This window comes from Petaurus breviceps, unplaced genomic scaffold (genome assembly GCF_028583685.1).
Source record: "Petaurus breviceps papuanus isolate PSGF00001 unplaced genomic scaffold, PetGlider_PUasm1.0 90925, whole genome shotgun sequence".
NCBI classification, from domain to species: Eukaryota; Metazoa; Chordata; class Mammalia; order Diprotodontia; family Petauridae; genus Petaurus; species Petaurus breviceps.
Genome location: NW_027187380.1, coordinates 33,820,789 through 33,839,744, shown reverse-complemented (window position 1 = coordinate 33,839,744; position 18,956 = coordinate 33,820,789). Strand labels below are relative to the sequence as shown.

Here is an 18,956-nt window from a genome sequence, read left to right as displayed (position 1 = left end):
CTTTCTTTCTTTCTTTCTTTCTTTCTTTCTTTCTTTCTTTCTTTCTTTCTTCTTTTTAGAGGGCAATTGGAGTTAATAAGTGACTTACCCAAAGTCACATGGCTAGTAAGTGTGTCAAGTGTCTGTGACTGGATTTGAACTCAGGTACTCCTGACCCCAGGGCCAGTGCTCTATTCACTGCGCCACTAGCTGTCCCTTCTAGTTTTCTTTCTATCCACCAGTATGCACATGGACAGTAAATAGAAAGTTGTGACACAGTATGTACTGCAGACACTGACTTAGAATGCGAGGTAATAGCAGGATCCCTGTGTATAAAGTGAATTGGCTTAGCCTTGTAAATATTTCTTACCTGCTGTAACTAGTTTGTTAGTGGTGACAAGGGTAGGGTGGGGGTGGGGGTTGGAGGGGTGTGATTTATTGCTTGGCATTAGTAATTTATTACTAGTAATTAATTATTAGTTTTTTGCTCAGCAAGTATTTATTAAGACTACTATGTGCTGGGCATTGTACTTGCCACAGAACAAAGACATAAATTAAATGGAACCTGCCCTCACGGCCTTAACATTCTATCAGCAAAACAATGCGTACATAAAAATACTCAATATATAAAAAATAATTTGGGGAAACACTAGCAGTGAGGGGGATCAGGAAACACCTCATATTGATTATAGTCCTTGAGGTGAGCTTTCATGGAAACTAGGGTTTCTATTAAGTAGAGGTTAAAAGGCAGGGCATTCTGTGCATTGGGGATGGCCTGTACAATGGCATGAAGTTGGGAGAGGTAACTAGAACAGAAAGTGAGATGGAATGGAAGTTTAAATGCATAAATCAACCCACAAATTCCGCTATCATCAACAAGGAAAAGCAGGTGGATCACTGTGCCACTTTCCCCTACATTTTCTTTGTACCCCACTCAAGTCACTGTTCTGCAGCTTTTCTGCTCATTATAGCACCCCTTGGTGTTCATTTTCACTTGATTTCTGCCATATAAAAGTGTTAGAGGAGAAAAGATATGATCGGACCTCCCACCTCCTCAAGACAGCTCTGCATATAGAGAACAGTAAGATCATCTTTATAAATAGTTTTCAAGATTTTTTCCTATGTCTCTTTTTTGTGCTAAGCTTTGCAGCTGTCTTCTTCAGCTAAAGAGGAAAAGTTTCAATTCCTTGTCTATTTCTTTTTTGCTTTCATAGAATGAACTCCATTTAAGTCAGCTCTTCTATACCCTTATCTGTCAAGTACAATGCAGTATTCTTCTTCTTGAACAGTTTGGCAGACAGAGGTTCTGATAATAAGTTTTTTCGTAACTCTGCCTGAACTCTCAGGGACTTTGAGGTAGAAACACCCAGGAAAAGAGCAGCTCATATTAATGTTCAGCATAACCCTTCATTATAATAATATGCCACATACAGCAATCCAGGAGAAATGAGACCATTTTATTACATATTTATTACATATTTACATACATTAGAATGGTCTTAGTAAGGGAGAGAGAAGAGATTACATTCAGAAATGAAGGTGATGTAAAAAATTAAGATCTAACCTTCCTCCTCCACGAAATAAATATGGTACCATTTCAAGATTGTGGAGCTCTCTCTCCCATTATTACACAAACATATGCACCAAATCATCCATCAGCAGCAATCCAGATGTCCCACAGATATCCAGACCTTCACTTCACCATACATATTGGCTAAAATGGAAGGGACTTAGTGGTAGTAAAGAATTGTGTTTGAAGTCAAGAAGACCTGTTTTGATACTTAATACCTGTGTGGCTTTGAACAAGTCACAGTCTTCTCTTTGGACCTCAGTTTATCTATAGAAGGAGGGGGAGAACCTTATGATCTCCAAGGTCCTTTCTAATTCAAAATCCTATGATCCAAGGGGGGGGGGGAATGTTTAGCATTCCTTCAAGTAGACAACACTGGCTCAAAGAACATCAGGCACGTGAATCAATGAATCACAAAATGTCGAGCTGGAAGGGACCCTAGAGATTCAAGTCCAGTGGCTATTTTTTACAGCCAAGAAAACAGGTCCTGAAAAGTGAAGTTACTTGCCCAAAGTCAGACAGCTTATTGGAAAAAACCAGGAATAGGATGAAGGTCACATGAGTCTCCTTTCACTGCTTCATGCTTCACTATTTGCTGGAAGATATTTAATAACCACATGCTTCTGATCTTCTGCTGTTATCCCCTTTCAATCATACAAGGCTAGTTTTTTCCCCCTCCTCATCCCAAATGCCCCCAAATGCTGTGAATGTCCTTTAAGATCCAGAATAGCTTTCTTGCCCAGAATTTCTTCCCAGCCTTGTAAGTAAATGATGTTTTGATAGAGATGCTTGATGTGTGCCGCAAGAGCAACATGATGCCTCTGTGTTGGAATCTGGTTGACGGGTGCACTGGCTGTCTTTCGGAATTCATCAGTCTGGTCTCTTCTTTTGTTACAGTGCTCTAGTGAAATTAGGATTTATTTCCATAGTCCAAAATAACTTAGGCTCTTTCATTTCCACAGCTTTGTGAAAATCAACACTCACAATCATTTAGAGTATTATTTATAAATGGAAAGTTCCACTTCCTAGTGAAAAGCATTATATGGACAGATTAGGGCTGCCAAGAAATAACAATTAATGAGCACCTTAAGCTTTTCAGAAAGGTGACATTGAATACAAAATACGCACTCCACACCAAGGCAAGGCTTTTTCTCCCTTTTTTTTAAAGAGTGCAGCTATATAATCTATCATGAAAGAAAACAAACCCTACTTCCCTGTCACAGGATCATAGACTTAGAGATGGACCTTTAAAGTCACGAAGTCAGCCCATTGGTTGTACAGTTGAGGAAACCCAGGCCCAGGAAAGTTGAGTAACTCGCTGAAGGTCACAGGCTAGAAGACAAAGGAGTTTATTACTTTAGCTCCTCTGACTCTAAATCAGCTCTCTTCCCACTTGTTCTACGCTGCGTCCCATCATATAGAGAGTCAGTGTACCTGTCACAGAATGAGGAAGTCTTTCCTGGTTCCCCCAATTGTTAATGCCTCCCCCAAATGACTTAGGATTTATTTTGCACATATTTTGTGTTTACTTTTCTGCGTATGTTATTTCACCCAATATAATATAGGCTTCTTGAGGTCAGAAACAGTTTCCTTTTTGTCTTTGAATCCCTAGTGCCTGGCACAGCATTTTGCTTAATAAATACTTACTGAGGGGTGGCTAGGTGGTGCAGTGAATAGAGCACTGGCCCTGGATTTAGGAGGACCTGAGTTCAAATGTGACCTCAGACACTTAACACAAAAACTAGCCATGTGAGCTTGGGTGAGTCACTTAACCCCAATTGCCCTGACTTCCCCCTCCAAATAAATAAATAAGATATTAAAAAATACTTACTGAACGCCTGTTAGAGCTGTCTGAAAATGGATTGGGCTTTTTCACAATTCTCTCATCCCTTCAGGTCTTCAAGCAAAGGCATGGATAATTGATCATTTTCTGGGACCTTTGAGGTTCTTTCAAGTCACAAGATTCAAGGATTCTAAGATAAATGGAAAAAATATGGAAGCAGCAGCCAGGAAGTTCTTGTTCTGTCATCAACTAGCTATGTGACTTTGAAAGAATTTACTTTGTCTCTTAGGGCTTCACACAATCTCAGAGTTGGAAGGAATCTCAAAAACCACATAGTCTCTCCCATACCTGAAAAAGAATTCCCTCAATATCACTGGCAAATGATCAGCCTCTGCTGAAAGACTTTCAGTTAAAAGGCAGCCATTATCTCCTAAGCAAATGGCTCTTAGACAGCTCTTAAATTGGGCAGCTTTTCCTTCTATCAAGCCCACCTCTTTGTACCTTCCGTCCTTGTCTCCAGTTTTGCCTTTTGGGCCCAAGAACAAATCCAGTCCTTTTTCTACATTCAAGTTGTTTTCACGTATTTAAAGCACTACCAAATCTTTCCTTTCCAGGTATTTTTCATCCTCAGTTTTTTAAATGGCCCTCATATGACACCGTCCCCAATCCTCTCATTGTCCTGGTCTTCTTCTGAACTTTCTGTCTGTTCTAAGCTGTGGTGCTTAGAATGAAACATAACAATGCTATCACCAGGGCAGAGTGCACTGGGACTCTGTCGTACCTTGCTATAGACAACATGCCTCCTCACAGTTATCCTCACATAGGATAACCGAAGTTTGTTTTTTTGTCTGCTTTGTCTCGTGGGGACTTTTCAGTACACAGAAACCCTTAGGTCTTTTTCATAAGAACTATTATATGAGCCACACTTGCTATATCCTGTACTTATGAAGTTGATTGTTAAACCCCAATATAGAGCAATAGATATAATAGAGCAAATAATAATAATAATAGAGCAAAACCAAATACAGAATTGCACACTCATATTTTTGTACAGTCCTCTTATTTCATTTATGAAAAGAAACTCCTCTTGACAATACAGCTCTTGAACTTAGCATTTTAGAGTGGTCTATGACACTGTAATGTTAAATAATTTGCTGGTTTCCATCAGAGCCAGAATCTTATAACAAAGATCTTCTCTGACTTCCAGGACAGCTCTCTCTATCTATTATACCATGCTAATTCATCCTATTGAATTTCAACTTCCTCAGTTTTGGCCCTTCATTGTTGTTTGTGCATTGGCCATCCCCCATGCCTGGAATTCAAATCTTTCTCTTCTCTACCTCATAGAATCCCTCTCTTTCCTTGAGATGCAGTTCAAGTATCATCATTTGCATGAAGTCTTTCTGATTTTCCCCAAGTGCTGGCACCCTTCCTCTCAATTTACATTGTATTCAAGTATTTCATATTTATTTGTTGTGGTTATATTTGTTCTGTGTATATTTGCATACTTGTCTCCTGTACAACGTAAGTCCCTTGAGTGTAGATATTGTTTTCTTTTTAAAAAATTGTATCTCCAGAATCTACTATAATGCCTGGCACATATTAGATAGTTAAGAAATACTTGTTGATTGGTTATTAATTGACTGATTTTAGCCTGTCAAGATCTTTTTGAATCCTGACCCTGTTTATCCCTACCACCTTTGTATCATCTTCAACTTTGACAGCCATACCCTCTGTGTTTACATTAAAGTCTTTGATAAAAATGCTGAATAGTTCAGGAGCAAAGGTAGGTCACTAGACCCCTCAATTAGAGAACTTGCTCCACGTTGATGTGGGCCAAATATATTTTGGGGTTGTTTTTTTTTATCTGTTTTTATCTTATCTCCCCAATTTTAATGTAAGCTACTTGTAAAATAATAGTGGTTTTACTTTTGTCTTTGAAATCTCTAGTGCTCAACAGAGTGCCTGGCCTGTAGGAGGCACTCAATAAATGCTTTTTGATTAACTAGTGTCTTGACCGCTTTGGGGGTAATATCATTTAAGCAGCTCTTGCTCTAATTCTAATATTATTGAGTGAATGTCTCTCCATTTTGCACCAAAGGATTTTATGAGAGATTTTGTCAAACGTATTGATGGACATTGTGTCCATGTCCTCACAAGTGAAATAAGGGCCTTGGACTAAAGCATCTCAAGGCTCCCTTTTAGCATTGATGTTTTAAAAACTTATTGAACTTTTTGATGTTGTTTGGTCTAATGTTTAAAGAACTGGTGTTTTTCATTCCGTGGCATGCATGTATGTGTTGTATGTATACCTTTATAGGACTTCAATCAATTAATCACATAGCACACATATTTAACACTTACTGTTTGATAGACACTGTTAACCAATGATGTCAAACTCAAACAGAAATGACTCTGCATGCATATTGACTTAGAAAACCACAAATTAACATTATCTTTTTTATATTGTGTTTTTATTTACCTCATTAAACATTTCCCAATTACATTTTAATTGAGGTTAGAACTCACTTGGGTATTTTGCTCCCACTGGTTGGAAGTTTGACCCCTCTGCTGTGTTGTTGTTTACCTTTCCACCTTTGAATCATTTCTCCCCCTGTAAGCCCAGTTCCCCCATTGTTGTTCATCTGAGATCCTTTGTAAGGTTCCTTCCTATTAATCTATTGCATTTTTTTTTAAAGCAATCGGGGTTAAGTAACTTGCTCAAGGTTACACGGCCAGTTATTATTTCTGGGTGTGGTGCTAAGTATCTGAGCCCGGATTTGATCCCCAGGTCATCCCGACACTGGAGCTGGTGCTCTTACTTGCTGAGCCACCTGGCCGCCCCAATCTATTGCATTTTAACCCTTCCATATATAAGGAAGCAAAACTTTAGTCATTCATAAGACACTTGAAATGTCTCTGGTGGGAGGTTAGTGTATATGTTCGTGTACCAATGGAAGAGAAGGCTGCATTAGCTTTTAAGTTTTTCATTTGTATTGTGTTGTCTGCATTGTTATCTTTGTCTAATACCATAACATGATTCTGCAAATTTCATTCTAAAGAGAGCCAAAGTGAGTAGAATACTCTGGGAAAGCTCAGTAAAATGTTGGTATTGTTAACTGCTTATAGCCCTCAGTTTTTCCGTCTATAAAATCAAGGGAATAAAATTAGGTAATTTTTGAGGTCCTCTCTAGCTCCTGATATGTTGGCTTATGACACAGAAGAGATAATAGAAGTGTTTTGTGATTGAAGGAAGAAAAGACACTGGTAGAAACATAGGATATTTACTCTGTATTGGAAAATAGAGTGATCCTGTTTCTTTTCTGTCATTGGTCACTCTTCCAGAATAAATCTATTCTAAATCTACATTTTCTTTTTGCTCATTATCTATTTCTTCCTTAACCATTTTTGGTATTTTGCAGCACTCAATTCTGTTCTAATTACCAGTGGTCTCGTTGTTGCCAAATCCAATGTCCTTTTCTCATACATCTTTTACTTTGGAATCTCTGCTATATTAGACACTGTCAATTGTCCCATCCTTGAAATTTTCTTCTTCTTTGACTTCTAGAAGAGCAAAGTGGATTCCCTTTCTCCTATGTTTCAAAGCCCTTTGACACAATCCCCCATTCTCTCCTTTACTTCAATCTCTGATGAAGAGGTAATCATTCTCTTTACCATGACCAAAGCTCTGTACCTGTACCTTCAATCTTATTCCCCTTTCCCATTCTCCAGCAAATTGTCCCTTCACTCTTCAGTCTCTCCCTATCTACTACATCCTTCTCTGCTGCCCACAAACACTCCCAAGTCTCCCTATCTCAAAAAAAAAAAATCACTACACTCTATAATCTTCTCAAGTTGTCATCCTGTATCTCTTTTACTTTTTTCAGACAAGCCGTTAGGGAAAAAAACTGTCTGCATTTTATGTTTCAACTTCTACTCTTACTTATTTCTCAACTCTGCAGTCTGGCCTCCAATTTCATCCATCTTTTCAAAATCCCCAGTGATCTCTTCTTAATAGCCAAATCTAATGCCCTTTCCTTTTTTTTTTTTTTAAAAAAAAAGGGTTTTTATTGATATCTTGTTTATTTATATCATCATAGTTTTTTTGAGCATCCCTCCCTATCCCATAGAGTCATCCCATGTAATAAATAGTATTCTTTAAAATCAAAAAAGAAAAAAGAGATCTATATATTTAGTGCTAGTCTTTCTCCTGAGTTCTAATACTGAATCTCTAGCTACCTAGTTGATATTTAGTCACATGGCCAGTGGTGGCTAGGTGATACAATGGATAAGGCTCAGAAAAATCTGAATTAAAATGTGGCCTCAGGCACTTACTAATTGTATGACCTTGGGCAACTCACTTAACTGCCACCTGCCTCAGTTTCCCTAACTGCAAAATGGGGATAATAATAATACTTACCTTCTAGAGTTGTTGTAAGAATTAAATAAACCCCAATAATTCCCATTGCCCATACAAACTCCTGTTTGGCTTTTATAGCCCTTTACAATCTTTGCCTACCCTACCTTTTCAATACTTTACAATCCAGCTAGACTGGCCCAGTTATTGTTCCTCATATATGATATTTTATCTGCATTTCCCATGCCGTAGCACAGGTTGTCCCTCATGCATGGAATGAACTCCCAAGTCACTTCCACCTCATAGACTCCTTAGTTAGCTTCCTTCCAAGCTCAGCTCAAGCATTATCTCCCATGTATCCCACCACCACCACCAAATTCCCTTGTATTGATCTCATATTCATTTTGTAGATTCTTAAATACGAATATGTATTAGAATATGTACATCTACTTATACACATATACACTGCCTTCCACTATAGAAAGCAAGCTTCTTAAAGGGAGGGACTTTTTTTTCTTTTGGTCTTCACATACCTACCCCCTTGCACAATAATTTGTATTGTAATAGTAGTACTAATAGGGGAGCTAGGTGGCACAGTGAATAGAGCACTGGCCCTGGAGTCAGGAGGACCTTAGTTCAAATGTGGCCTCAGACACTTAACACAAAAACTAGCCATGTGACCTTGGGCAAGTCACTTAACCCCAATTGCCCCTCCCCCCCAATAGTAGTACTAATAGGTATTTAATAGATGTTTCTTGATTGATTGCTTACTTTTCTTTCTACCTGTATGTCTGTTCCTCTGAATATCTTCTACCTCAAAGAACTCACCCAATTTTTGTGGATACAATTATCACTTCATTATAAATAGTATAGTAACAAAAACAACAGCTTTGGTATGTCAGGTCCATATTTGATCCATGGCCCATAACTGATTCTCAGCTCTGGCATCTTTTTGCTGTTAAATTTTAAGAAAACAACTTCAATTTCTCTGTCTTCTCTATAAAATGGGAATAATAAAAATGCCTACTCTACCTCCATCAGAGAGTTGTGAAGATTAAAGGAGAGAGTGTGAAAATACTTCTCAGTAAACAGATTACTTATAAATGTAATGAAATATGATTATTAATATGACTGTTATTATGACTTCCAAGTTCCACTTCTGCAGTCTTGACCTCTCACCTGTTCTCCATCCTTAAATAAGCATTCCTGACTACTAGATGTTTTCACTTGGATGTCCTCTTGTCGCTTCAAATTCATCATAGTCAATACCAAACTTAGCATGCCTGTCTGCTTCTGTACCCTCATATTAGCTTCATAAATTCAATGCTAAATCCCCTTAGCTTTTTATCTCCTGTCTACTACCTCCAATACAGCAGTTGTTTGGCTAAAGCTCCTGTTTGTTTAGCTCTTACCCTTCTGTTCACTTCTGCTGTTACAATGCTATATGATATTGCTTTTTTTTCCATTAGAAATGGGGGCAAATTTGATCAGCTATTCCCATAAAATTTTTTTTCCTCCATCCAGGTTTTTAGTCTTCTGCCCTTCATCTATGTCTTTCCTGGCAGTAAATTACTAGCATTTTGAATACCGACCCTCTAAATAGTTAGGCAGGACTGAAAAGAAAAATTGAAAACATAGATAAATCCATTTGTAATAATAAATTGTAATTACTTATAGGGTGGTCAATTCTAATATATATAGAAATCAATTATTTTGGAATAATAATAAAACCATTTTTTCACATTCAAAGGGGGACATATCACATCCCCTCCAGTACTCTTTTATCCAGTGAAACTCACTTCCTTCTTGTTCTTCCCAAAAGACATTTTGCCTTAAGATTCTTGCCATTTTTACTGTCTATCCCCCTTGAATTCTAAAATTCTCTTTCCTCATCTCTATCTTTTGACTTTTCTGGCTTTCGTTAAGGCTCAGTTAAAGTCTCAACTTCTGCAGGAAACCTTTCCTGATCCCCCTTAATGCTAGTACTTTCCTGTGATGGTTATTTCCAAACTACATAGGTACAAAGGTACTACATAGCTCTTAGTTGCACATAGTTATTTTATGTGTTGTTTCCCCATCTCCTCATAGTCTTCTAATGACTATGAGGTCTTTAAGAGTCTTTTTGCCTCACTTTGTATCCTCACTACGTAGCATGGTACCTGCCACATAGTAGATATGTAATGCTTGTCAGCAGTGTGTACTCTGGCCCACATTGCCTGAAAGTGAGATGAACTATATTTCCCCCAGCCTCAGGATTTTCTATTATCCTTAAGGGTGTTTGCTGGAGGTAATGGGAATGGGGAAGAGAGGGTTGACTCATCTCTCTGCCATTAGATCCAGCCCCCACCAATGGTGTTTTCCAATTTTAGGGGTACCCGGAACCTTAGTTCCATTTGACCATTGAACAGTCAGATTAACAATTATAAAGCTAAAAAAATTAATTCAAATGTATAAACATTCCCCTAATACCTCAGAGCACAATCCACCTTATACCCTCCACACACACACACACACACACACACATATGCACACACACATGCACACACACCCCAACTCGTCGCAGTTTAGTTCAGTTCTTATATAGCACAGTCCAATCAAATTCCAAACCCAAAACCTCCCTTGGACCCAAATCTCTCTAACCCTGACTTCTCCTGTGCTCAGGTTAGTTGGCTGAAAATCTGGCAGCCTCCAAGATTTCCATAGCCCAATTCACTACCTCTACCTAGAACTGAAACAGATAAACAAAACAGACCAAAACAAAATCCCCAAACCCAGTTCTTAAGACCACAGGTTAAAAAAGAGAGGGGTGAAGGTCCCCTATGCATTTAGTTCATGGTGTTCCTGCTATGAATGAATATGGTCTTCATCTTCTCTGGACACCATGGAAGAAAAAAATAGAGGCTATCTCATATGACATCCCCTGTTTCCCTGTGCAGCTGAGGAGGCTTCTCCAGCCCACATGGTAGAGAAATTCAGAATGTCTCCATTTTAGGTCATGGTTACCTAGACAGGGCAAAGCCCTGCTTACAGAAGTAATCCCAAGCAAATGCCAAAGAGGGCCAACTCTCTGGTAAATACCTGCAGGCTTTTTATACAGAGAGCAAAATGATCAAAGCCCTTCTCTTATTAACTAATTGAAGCACCCATAGCTCAGAAATATTAAAGTGGCCTGTAGCTTAATGAATCTTATTATGATGGTGATTGTTGTGAATAACAACAACAATACTCAATCACATTTATAATAATTTTGTGCTTTTTGTGTTGTTTTTATTTAAACCACTAGCCCAGTATGATGACCCATAATTCTAAAAAGTAAAAAAGGAGGTTTGGAAAAAAAGAACTATTTCCTGGAGGGAAAAACCAGCAAAGATATTTTATAACATTTTCATTTATCAAATAAATGGTTGTGTAACAAACCATTGGATTTCATGTAGCTAGGTCCTTATCTGGCAACTTTTATCATCATTATTATTTGTTCTAATCATAGGATCATATGTTTAGGACTGGATAAGACTTCAGAGGCTATTTAATTCAATCTCCTTCATTTTACTGATGAGGGAAACTGAGGCCCAGGGATGTTAAATTAACTGTTTGAGGGAGGTTTCTTTCTCTTATCTATAAGATAATTTCTTATGACAGAGACATTATATCTTATCCATGGTCACACAGTATCAGAGACAGGACTCAAGAAACTCAAGTTTTCCTACATATTTTCCCCTCTTGAAATTCACATCACTGAACTAGGGGATTCTGTTTGTTTATCTGCAGGCTAGTACTTTCCCAGAGCATGTCATTTTAGTTATCTAAGATTCTTGTTTACTCATCTACAAAATGGTGGTAATATTACTTGTCTTACTAATAATAGCACAACTTGTTGGATTTGTTTCCCCAGAAGACTGCTTTCCATAATTCAAAGTAATAAATAAATGTGAGTTACTATCTTTATCTTTCCCCTCACTTAGTCGTATTTTATTTTTTCCAATTACATGTAAAAATAGTTTTCAGCATTCACTTTTATAAGATTTTGAATTCCAAGGTTTCTTCTCCTTCCCTCTCTCCCTAAGATGACCAGCAATCTGATATAGGTTATACATGTACAGTCATATTAAACATATTTCCACATTAGTCGTGTTGTGAAAGAAGAAACAGAAGGGGAAAGCCATGAGAAAAAAAAAAAGAGAGAAAATAGAATGCTTCCATCTGCATTCAGACTATTGTTTTCACCTTTCTTTAGATGTGGACAGCATTTTCCATCATGAGACTTTTGGAATTGTCTTAGATCATTGTATTGCCAAGAAGAGCTAAGTCTATCAAAGCTGGTCATCGCACAATGTTGCTGTTACTGTGTACAATGTTAGCTCTAGCAATAAGAGGAGAAAAAGAAATTGAAGGAATTAGAAATAGGCCATGAGGAAACAAAGCTATCACTCTTTGCAGATGATATGGTGGTGTACTTAGAGAGTCCTAGAAAATCAACTAAAAAAAACTATCATTATCTTTATGTTTGTGTCTGTGTCTATGGGTCCAGGTTCTTCCACTATAACAAGTCAGTCCTTATTCTTTTCATCTATACATACTTCTCTTCCCCATCTCACAGGATTTTGTAGATTAAATGAGATCATAGAATAATACATTTTGAGTTGGAAAGGCCTTCAGAGGTCATCCAGTCCAGTTCCCCATTTCTCCCCTATTTTACAAAGAAATCAAGGCCTGTCAAACTTGAGTTACTTTTCTTAAGTCACACAGGTAGCATATAGAAGAGATGGGATAAGGTGTCTAAAATAACATGTGGTAAACTATTTATCATTTTTTTTTTTGCATCTTTAAAAGGGGAGGAAAGCAAAAAAGGAGATATTCTGGAAGGTTCAGGTTCACGTTTACATCACTTAGAGCCCACCAAGTTAATTTGCATAAGAGCTAGAGATATCATAAGATAGCCTTCATTACTCATTTTCTGAAAATGCTAATTATTTTTTTCTGCTTGCTTTATCAAGTTCAAAGCAATTAATTAAATTTTATCAGGGTTTGTGATAACAGGATTTATTTCTATGCTGTTAAAGCTGTTTTGAAAATGGAATTAATTACTAGAGACTTTCTTTAAGGCTAGCAGGTTTCAGGAACTGGCTGAAGGTAAAGAAAGAGGTATTATTTAGAATAGTAATTATTATTTAGCCATTTTATTGTATTGACAGTTATTTTAGTAAAAGATAACTTCTGATTTTCCTGGGGTAGGTAGTATTTTAGGATTCAGAATTACTGGATTTGGTGTCATTGGACCTGGCTTAAGTCTTATCCCACTACTTACTACTTGTGTTACTCTAGGCAAGACCCTTACCCCAAGAATTATTTTTTCATATATAAAAAGTGCCCTATCTGAAAATGAGGAGGGACAAGACTAGCATGGCAGCCCAATAAGCCTTTCCAGGGAAGATTAGCCCTTTTATTTCCACTGCTACCCTAGGATACAGCATTGTGGTTTGTTTATATTGGTATTCAGGGAGTATTTAGCTCCAGATTAGGTCCCATCATGGTCCTGTGTCCAGAGAAAATTATAAAGATGAAGAGATTCAACTAATATTTTATTTTATTCATTTATTTAAGTTATCTATGAAGAAATTAAATTTGGGAGGGGGGGAAGAACCTAGCAGAGAACAAGTTGATGGGGTGAAACCTGAAGCTGCAGTAATGGTAGTAATAGTAGCAGCAGAGCAGCGGCAACAATGGCAGCAGCAATAACAATGATTGTAGATGTGGCTGGAGCTCTGGTCCTAGTCAGGAAGGCCTGAGATCAAGTTCTGCTTCTCTTATCCAGTGGCCAAACTTCTAGTGATGAAACTCTGGGTTTCCCTAGGCTGGTCCTCTCTGGAGTTACCTAAGCTGATCCTCTCTGGGCTTGACTCATTTGGTCTTCAGAGGATAAACTTTCTCGAGGCTTATACTCAAAGCTGTACGTGATGGGCATAATCAAGAGGCACCTGTGTGCTATGATGAGGCACCTGAATTAGGTTTTAGTGGAGAACAATAGCTTGTATATAGCTAGCTAGCTAGCTAGATGGATGGATAATGCTTTATAGTTTACAAAGAACATCTTCTCATACAAACTTCTTTGAACCTCACAGACATCTTGTCGGATTGGTATTGTTGTTGTTCTGTTGAAAAGCCCCATTTGGAGTTTTCTTGGCAAAGATACTGAAGTGCTTTGCCATTTTTTTCTCCAGCTCATTTTACAGATGAGGAAACTGAGGAAAACAAGGTTAAGTGACTTACCCAGGGTCACATAGCTAGCAAATGTCTGGGGCCAAATTCGAACTTGGAAAGATGAGTCTTCCTGATTCCAGGCCCAGTACTGTCTATCTAGGGGGTACCTTGCTGCCCCAGTCAGATTGGTAAGGCAGATATTTATTAGGTTTACTTTATAGTTTGAAGAATTGAGACTTAAAAGGGATTGGCCTAGCCAAAGCCACACACAGCTAGTAAGTGTCCAAGACAGCATCAAATCAAGATCTTGATTCAAGCTTGAGTCAGACTTCTGGGATCCTTGCAGTATAATATACTGCTTCTTCTAATGGAGAATCAGAAAGTTTTTTGACTAATATGTCATGTATTGGGTATAACTACACCAAAACCATGACACAGATTTACTGATATACCTGAAACATACTTTGAGAGGTCCTTACAGAGCTGGCCAGCAATCCTCCCTCCATCGTTCCTGCTTGTTAGGCAGAACCCTAGTTTCTACTTTTTCCCCTGAGAGTTAATATTGGTGAGTAAATTTTAGGGATATATGTAACTTAACTTTTTAAGGAATTGCCCATATCAATGGAATTATAGGTATAATCAAACCAAATATGTCACCCATCTCACAAAGATACTGTGTCAAATGAGAGTTCACACAAAACTCTTTGAAAACTTACAGTTCTCCATAAAATGTAGACTAATTTTCCCATTGTGTAGCATACGTGTATGGGTGGTTACAGAAGAACAGTTATTCACTGCCACAGTCTCCTGGCTGACAGATGAAGAAAGAGTCTAGAAAAGTAAGGTCATATGCCTAGTTAGGGAAGAGCAGGAACTAACACCAACATTTCCAGATTCCCAGGTCAGTATTCCTTGGGGCAATGATGATGGTAGCTCACACCAATGTTGTCCAGGGGATTTTCTTGTCAAAGATACTAGAGTGGTTTGCCATTTCCTTTTCCAGTGGACTAAGGCAAACAGGCTAAGTGACTTGACCAGGGTCACACAGCAAGTAAGTATCTGAGACAGGATTTGAACTCAGGTCTACCTGACTCCAGGCCCAGCACCCTTTTCATTGAGCCACTTTGCTGCCTCCTAGGCAAACAGAGGCTAAGTTAACTGCCCAGGGTCACACAGCTAGTAACTGTTTGAGGCCAGATTTGAGCTCAGACCTTCTTGACTTCAGCCCAGTGCTCTATCCATTGAGCCATCTAGCTTCCTTCAATATTTTGTCTGTGAAAAGATATTATCTGGGCCATTGAGCCATTTATTGCCTGGTGGTAGACATAAAATAATTAGAATACTGTAAATGTAAAATGTAAAAAACTGAAACAATCATATATGAAGTTCAGGTAGCAGCTATATTTCTTAACTACTCCCAAAGACATGTGAGAAAAGACATTTCTATTCTAGCAATTTGCTTGGGACCTAGCCTACCCTCACATTACACAGAGCAACTATATCCATAGAGGTTTGGCCCAGAAGGAAGTAAGACAACCTGTTGGGTGAGCCAACAGCTTCTGTAATAGAATTGAGAAAGGCAGGGAGTGTGCTACTACTGATAGGGCTGGACCATGCCAAGAAGAGCTTGAAATACCAGCCCAGACACACTCCTGAGGTCTCAGAAATACAGAGGGAGAGAGAACAGCAGAATGGGTGGAGGGAGATAGACCAACAGACACAGACATTGGGCAGGTTGAAGGGGGTATATAGCTGGACTGAAAAGGATCAATTAAAAGAAAAGGGAAACTATCTTCATTCTCAGATGAATATTTCAAGATAAACTGCTCTTCTCCTGGGATATCAGCTCTAGAGTAAGGTTTCGCTGATCTGTCTCTTTCTCTGAAATTCAGATTAACTACTTTGGATAGCTCCTTCACTGGGTCATTATCTTTCAACCTGTAAATAAAATCACTAGTTAAGGAATTTCTTGCTGCTAAGAATATAACCCAGATGTATTGCTTCCCCCCCTTCCTAGTCCTGGAAAAGACCTGGGGATGTTATGGAGCCATCAAGAGGATAAAATTGAGTTTCTGGGCTGCTGTGGTGGTGACCAGAATAATAGTCCCCTCTGATCTCATTGCTATGAAAAGCTCTCCTTTTTAGGGTGTGCTTGGCTCCCTTGCTTTCAGTGGGTGAAGCCAAAGATTGAGTTGAAGTTGTCATTCCAGAAAAATGTGTTTCCATGTAAACTGGGTGTGGGGGTGAGGGGAAGGTTATGGGAGGGGCTGCTACTTGGCAAGCCTCAATCCTTTTGTTTTAATTTTAAACCTGCTCTTCTGGAGGGTTCCAGGGCAGGAAAGTATCTTTTCATGAGTTGGGACCTTCACTGATATCTAGGGTGACCAAGGACTCAAATTCTGCCCTAAATTCTGCTGAAGTTAGTATTTTCAATAGATCTCACCCAGTCAGATATCACCAAGGCCAAGACACATTTCTGTCTTAACATTGGCCTCAATTTCTATCGTGTGGGTGGTATGGTCAATTGGAAGATATCTGACTGGCCTTTTTGCTGCTAATCATATAACCCAGGTGGGTTGCTTTCCAAACTTCAGTGTTACAGCTGCATTTAGGGAGATTATCAGCCTACTAGAGTAAATTCTGGCCCTCAATTTATGATACAGACTTGTTTTATATTACTGTGGCATAGCTATGACCAGAAGAGAAAATGGGGTTTTTAGAGTCTTCCCATGGCACAACTTCATCTCAGAAGTTGTGAAGTGGAGTAATAGTCACATAGGTCTTGATTTCCATTTTAATGATATTAGCATTTATAGTACTTTGGCAAAGTTCTTAATATTTTGTTATCTCATTTGATCCTCACAACAGCTCTTTGAGTGTAAAACACCATTTTAACAGATGAGGAAACTGAGCTTGAAAGAGGTTAAGTTACTTGTGTGATAGTGTCACATAGTTAGGAAGTATTTGAGGCAGGATCTGAACTCAGGTCTTCAGGACTACAGATCCAATACTCTGTCCACTGTATCATTTAGTTTTTTTATATTCCTCATAACATCCCAAGTCGAAGTTTGAGCAGAGATGGATTTGCTTAGATAGAAGCAGCTTTTAACATAGTATATCTCCAAGTATGTTACTATCTCAATCATGGTCAGTCATTCATTAAGTGCCTACTATCTTCCAGACACTCTGCTAAGCTCTGGGAATACAAAGAAAAAAACAGTCCCTACTCTCAAAAAGCTAACAGTCTAAAATGGGAATGACAACATACAAACAATTATGCATAAACAAGCTATATACAATGTTTATTGACTGATATACAGAACAAATCTGAAATAATCAACAGAGGGAAGACACTAGCATTAAAAGAGGATCAGGAAAGGTTTCTATGTGGAAGGTAAGATTTTTATCTGCAACTTGAAAGAAACCAAAGAAGCCAAGAAGTGGAAATGAAACAGAGTATTGTAGGCATGGGAGAGAGCCAGTGAAAATACTTGGAGTCAGGTTTCTTATATGAGAAAAGCAAGGGAGGCCAGGGTCACTGTACTGAAGAGTACTCGGTTGGGGGTGGGGGAGGCTTGGGGGGGGGTTGGTGTAAGAAGACTGGAAATGAAGACAACTTATGAAGGGGTTTAAATGTCAAGTAGAAGGTTTTTATTTGATCCTGTAGGTGATAGGGAGCAACTAGAGCTTATTGAAGGAGGATTTGGGGGTGACATAGCTAGATCTGTACTTTAGGAAGATCCCTTTGACAGTCAATTAGAGGATGGATTGGAGTAGGGAGAGACTTGTGGCGGGGAGACCAACCAGCAAGCTATTGCAATAATCTAGGCATGAGGTGATGAGGGCCTGCCACCAGCATGTTGGCAATATCAGAAGGCAGAAACAGGCATACTGTGAGAGATACTATGAAGATAAAATCAACAAAACTTGGCAAGAGATGGAGGGTGAGAGTGAGGAATCAAGGATGGCACCTAGATTTTGAGCCTAGGTTACTGGGGAGATGGCAATATTCTAATAATAAGGAAGTTATGAAGACCAGAGAGTTTGGGAAGAAAGATAATGAGCTTTGAAAATGTTGAGTGGAAGATGTCTATAAGACATCCTGTTGGCATTAGGAGATTCAAGTCTGGAAATCACCTGAGAAATTAGGACTGAATATAGTAGATTTGAGAATCATCAACATAAAGTTGATCATTGAAATCCACAAACACTGATGAATTCACCTGGTGAAACAGTAGTGGGAAAAGAGAATTTCGAATAACAAAATAGGTTCAAAGGCTAGCTCTTCCTACTTTACTACCTGTTATGAGCCTGGGCAAGTCACTTTCCCCATGTGGGCCTCAGTTTTCTCATCTGTAACATGAGGGGAGAGGATAAGGAGTCTTATTGTAAATTTATTAGCCTTCTATTTGCCAAGATTTTGAAGTGGAGCAGGAATAAAACTAAGATTTGCACTTTTCGATCTGCTAGGGCTTTTGTAATTTTATTTTCCTAAGCCTCAGGCTAAGTGATCACAAAATTTAGGAAATATGAAAAATAAAATCTTTTTCTGAAAGTTTTGAGGACTTCTGTTGTAGAAATACATCAAACATTCCCAGCAGTAAAACTACCTCAGAAAGTAGGATATCACAGGAACTAGCGAAACACTTCAAAGGAGATTTTAGTTGGTGTTCACTGGTGGTGTTTGATTAAGGGATGAGAGAGGGCAGCTTGTCTTTGGAATAAGCTTTCTGGGACTTTTGTAAATTTTTTTCTTTTCCTTCCTTCCTTCCTTCCTTCCTTCCTTCCTTCCTTCCTTCCTTCCTTCCTTCCTTCCTTCCTTCCTTCCTTCCTTCCTCCTTTCTCTCTCTCTCTTTCTTTCTTTCTCTCTCTTCCTTCCTTTCTTTCTTTCTTTCTTTCTTTCTTTCTTTCTTTCTTTCTTTCTTTCTTTCTTTCTTTCTTTCTTCCTTCCTTCCTTTCTTTCTTTCTTTCTTTCTTTCTTTCTTTCTTTCTTTCTTTCTTTCTTTCTTTCTTTCTTTCTTTCTTTCTTTCTTTCTTTCTTTCTTTCTTTCTTTCTTTCTTTCTTTCTT

At 38.5% G+C, this 18,956-nt stretch overlaps 1 protein-coding gene across 12 annotated transcripts in view; it reads left to right on the top strand.

Annotated features, from left to right (window-relative positions):
* GAS7 (growth arrest specific 7) overlaps nucleotides 1–18,956 on the top strand; it is a 325,321-nt gene that overhangs the window by 202,408 nt on the left and 103,957 nt on the right. The gene's annotated exons all lie outside the window — the stretch shown is intronic.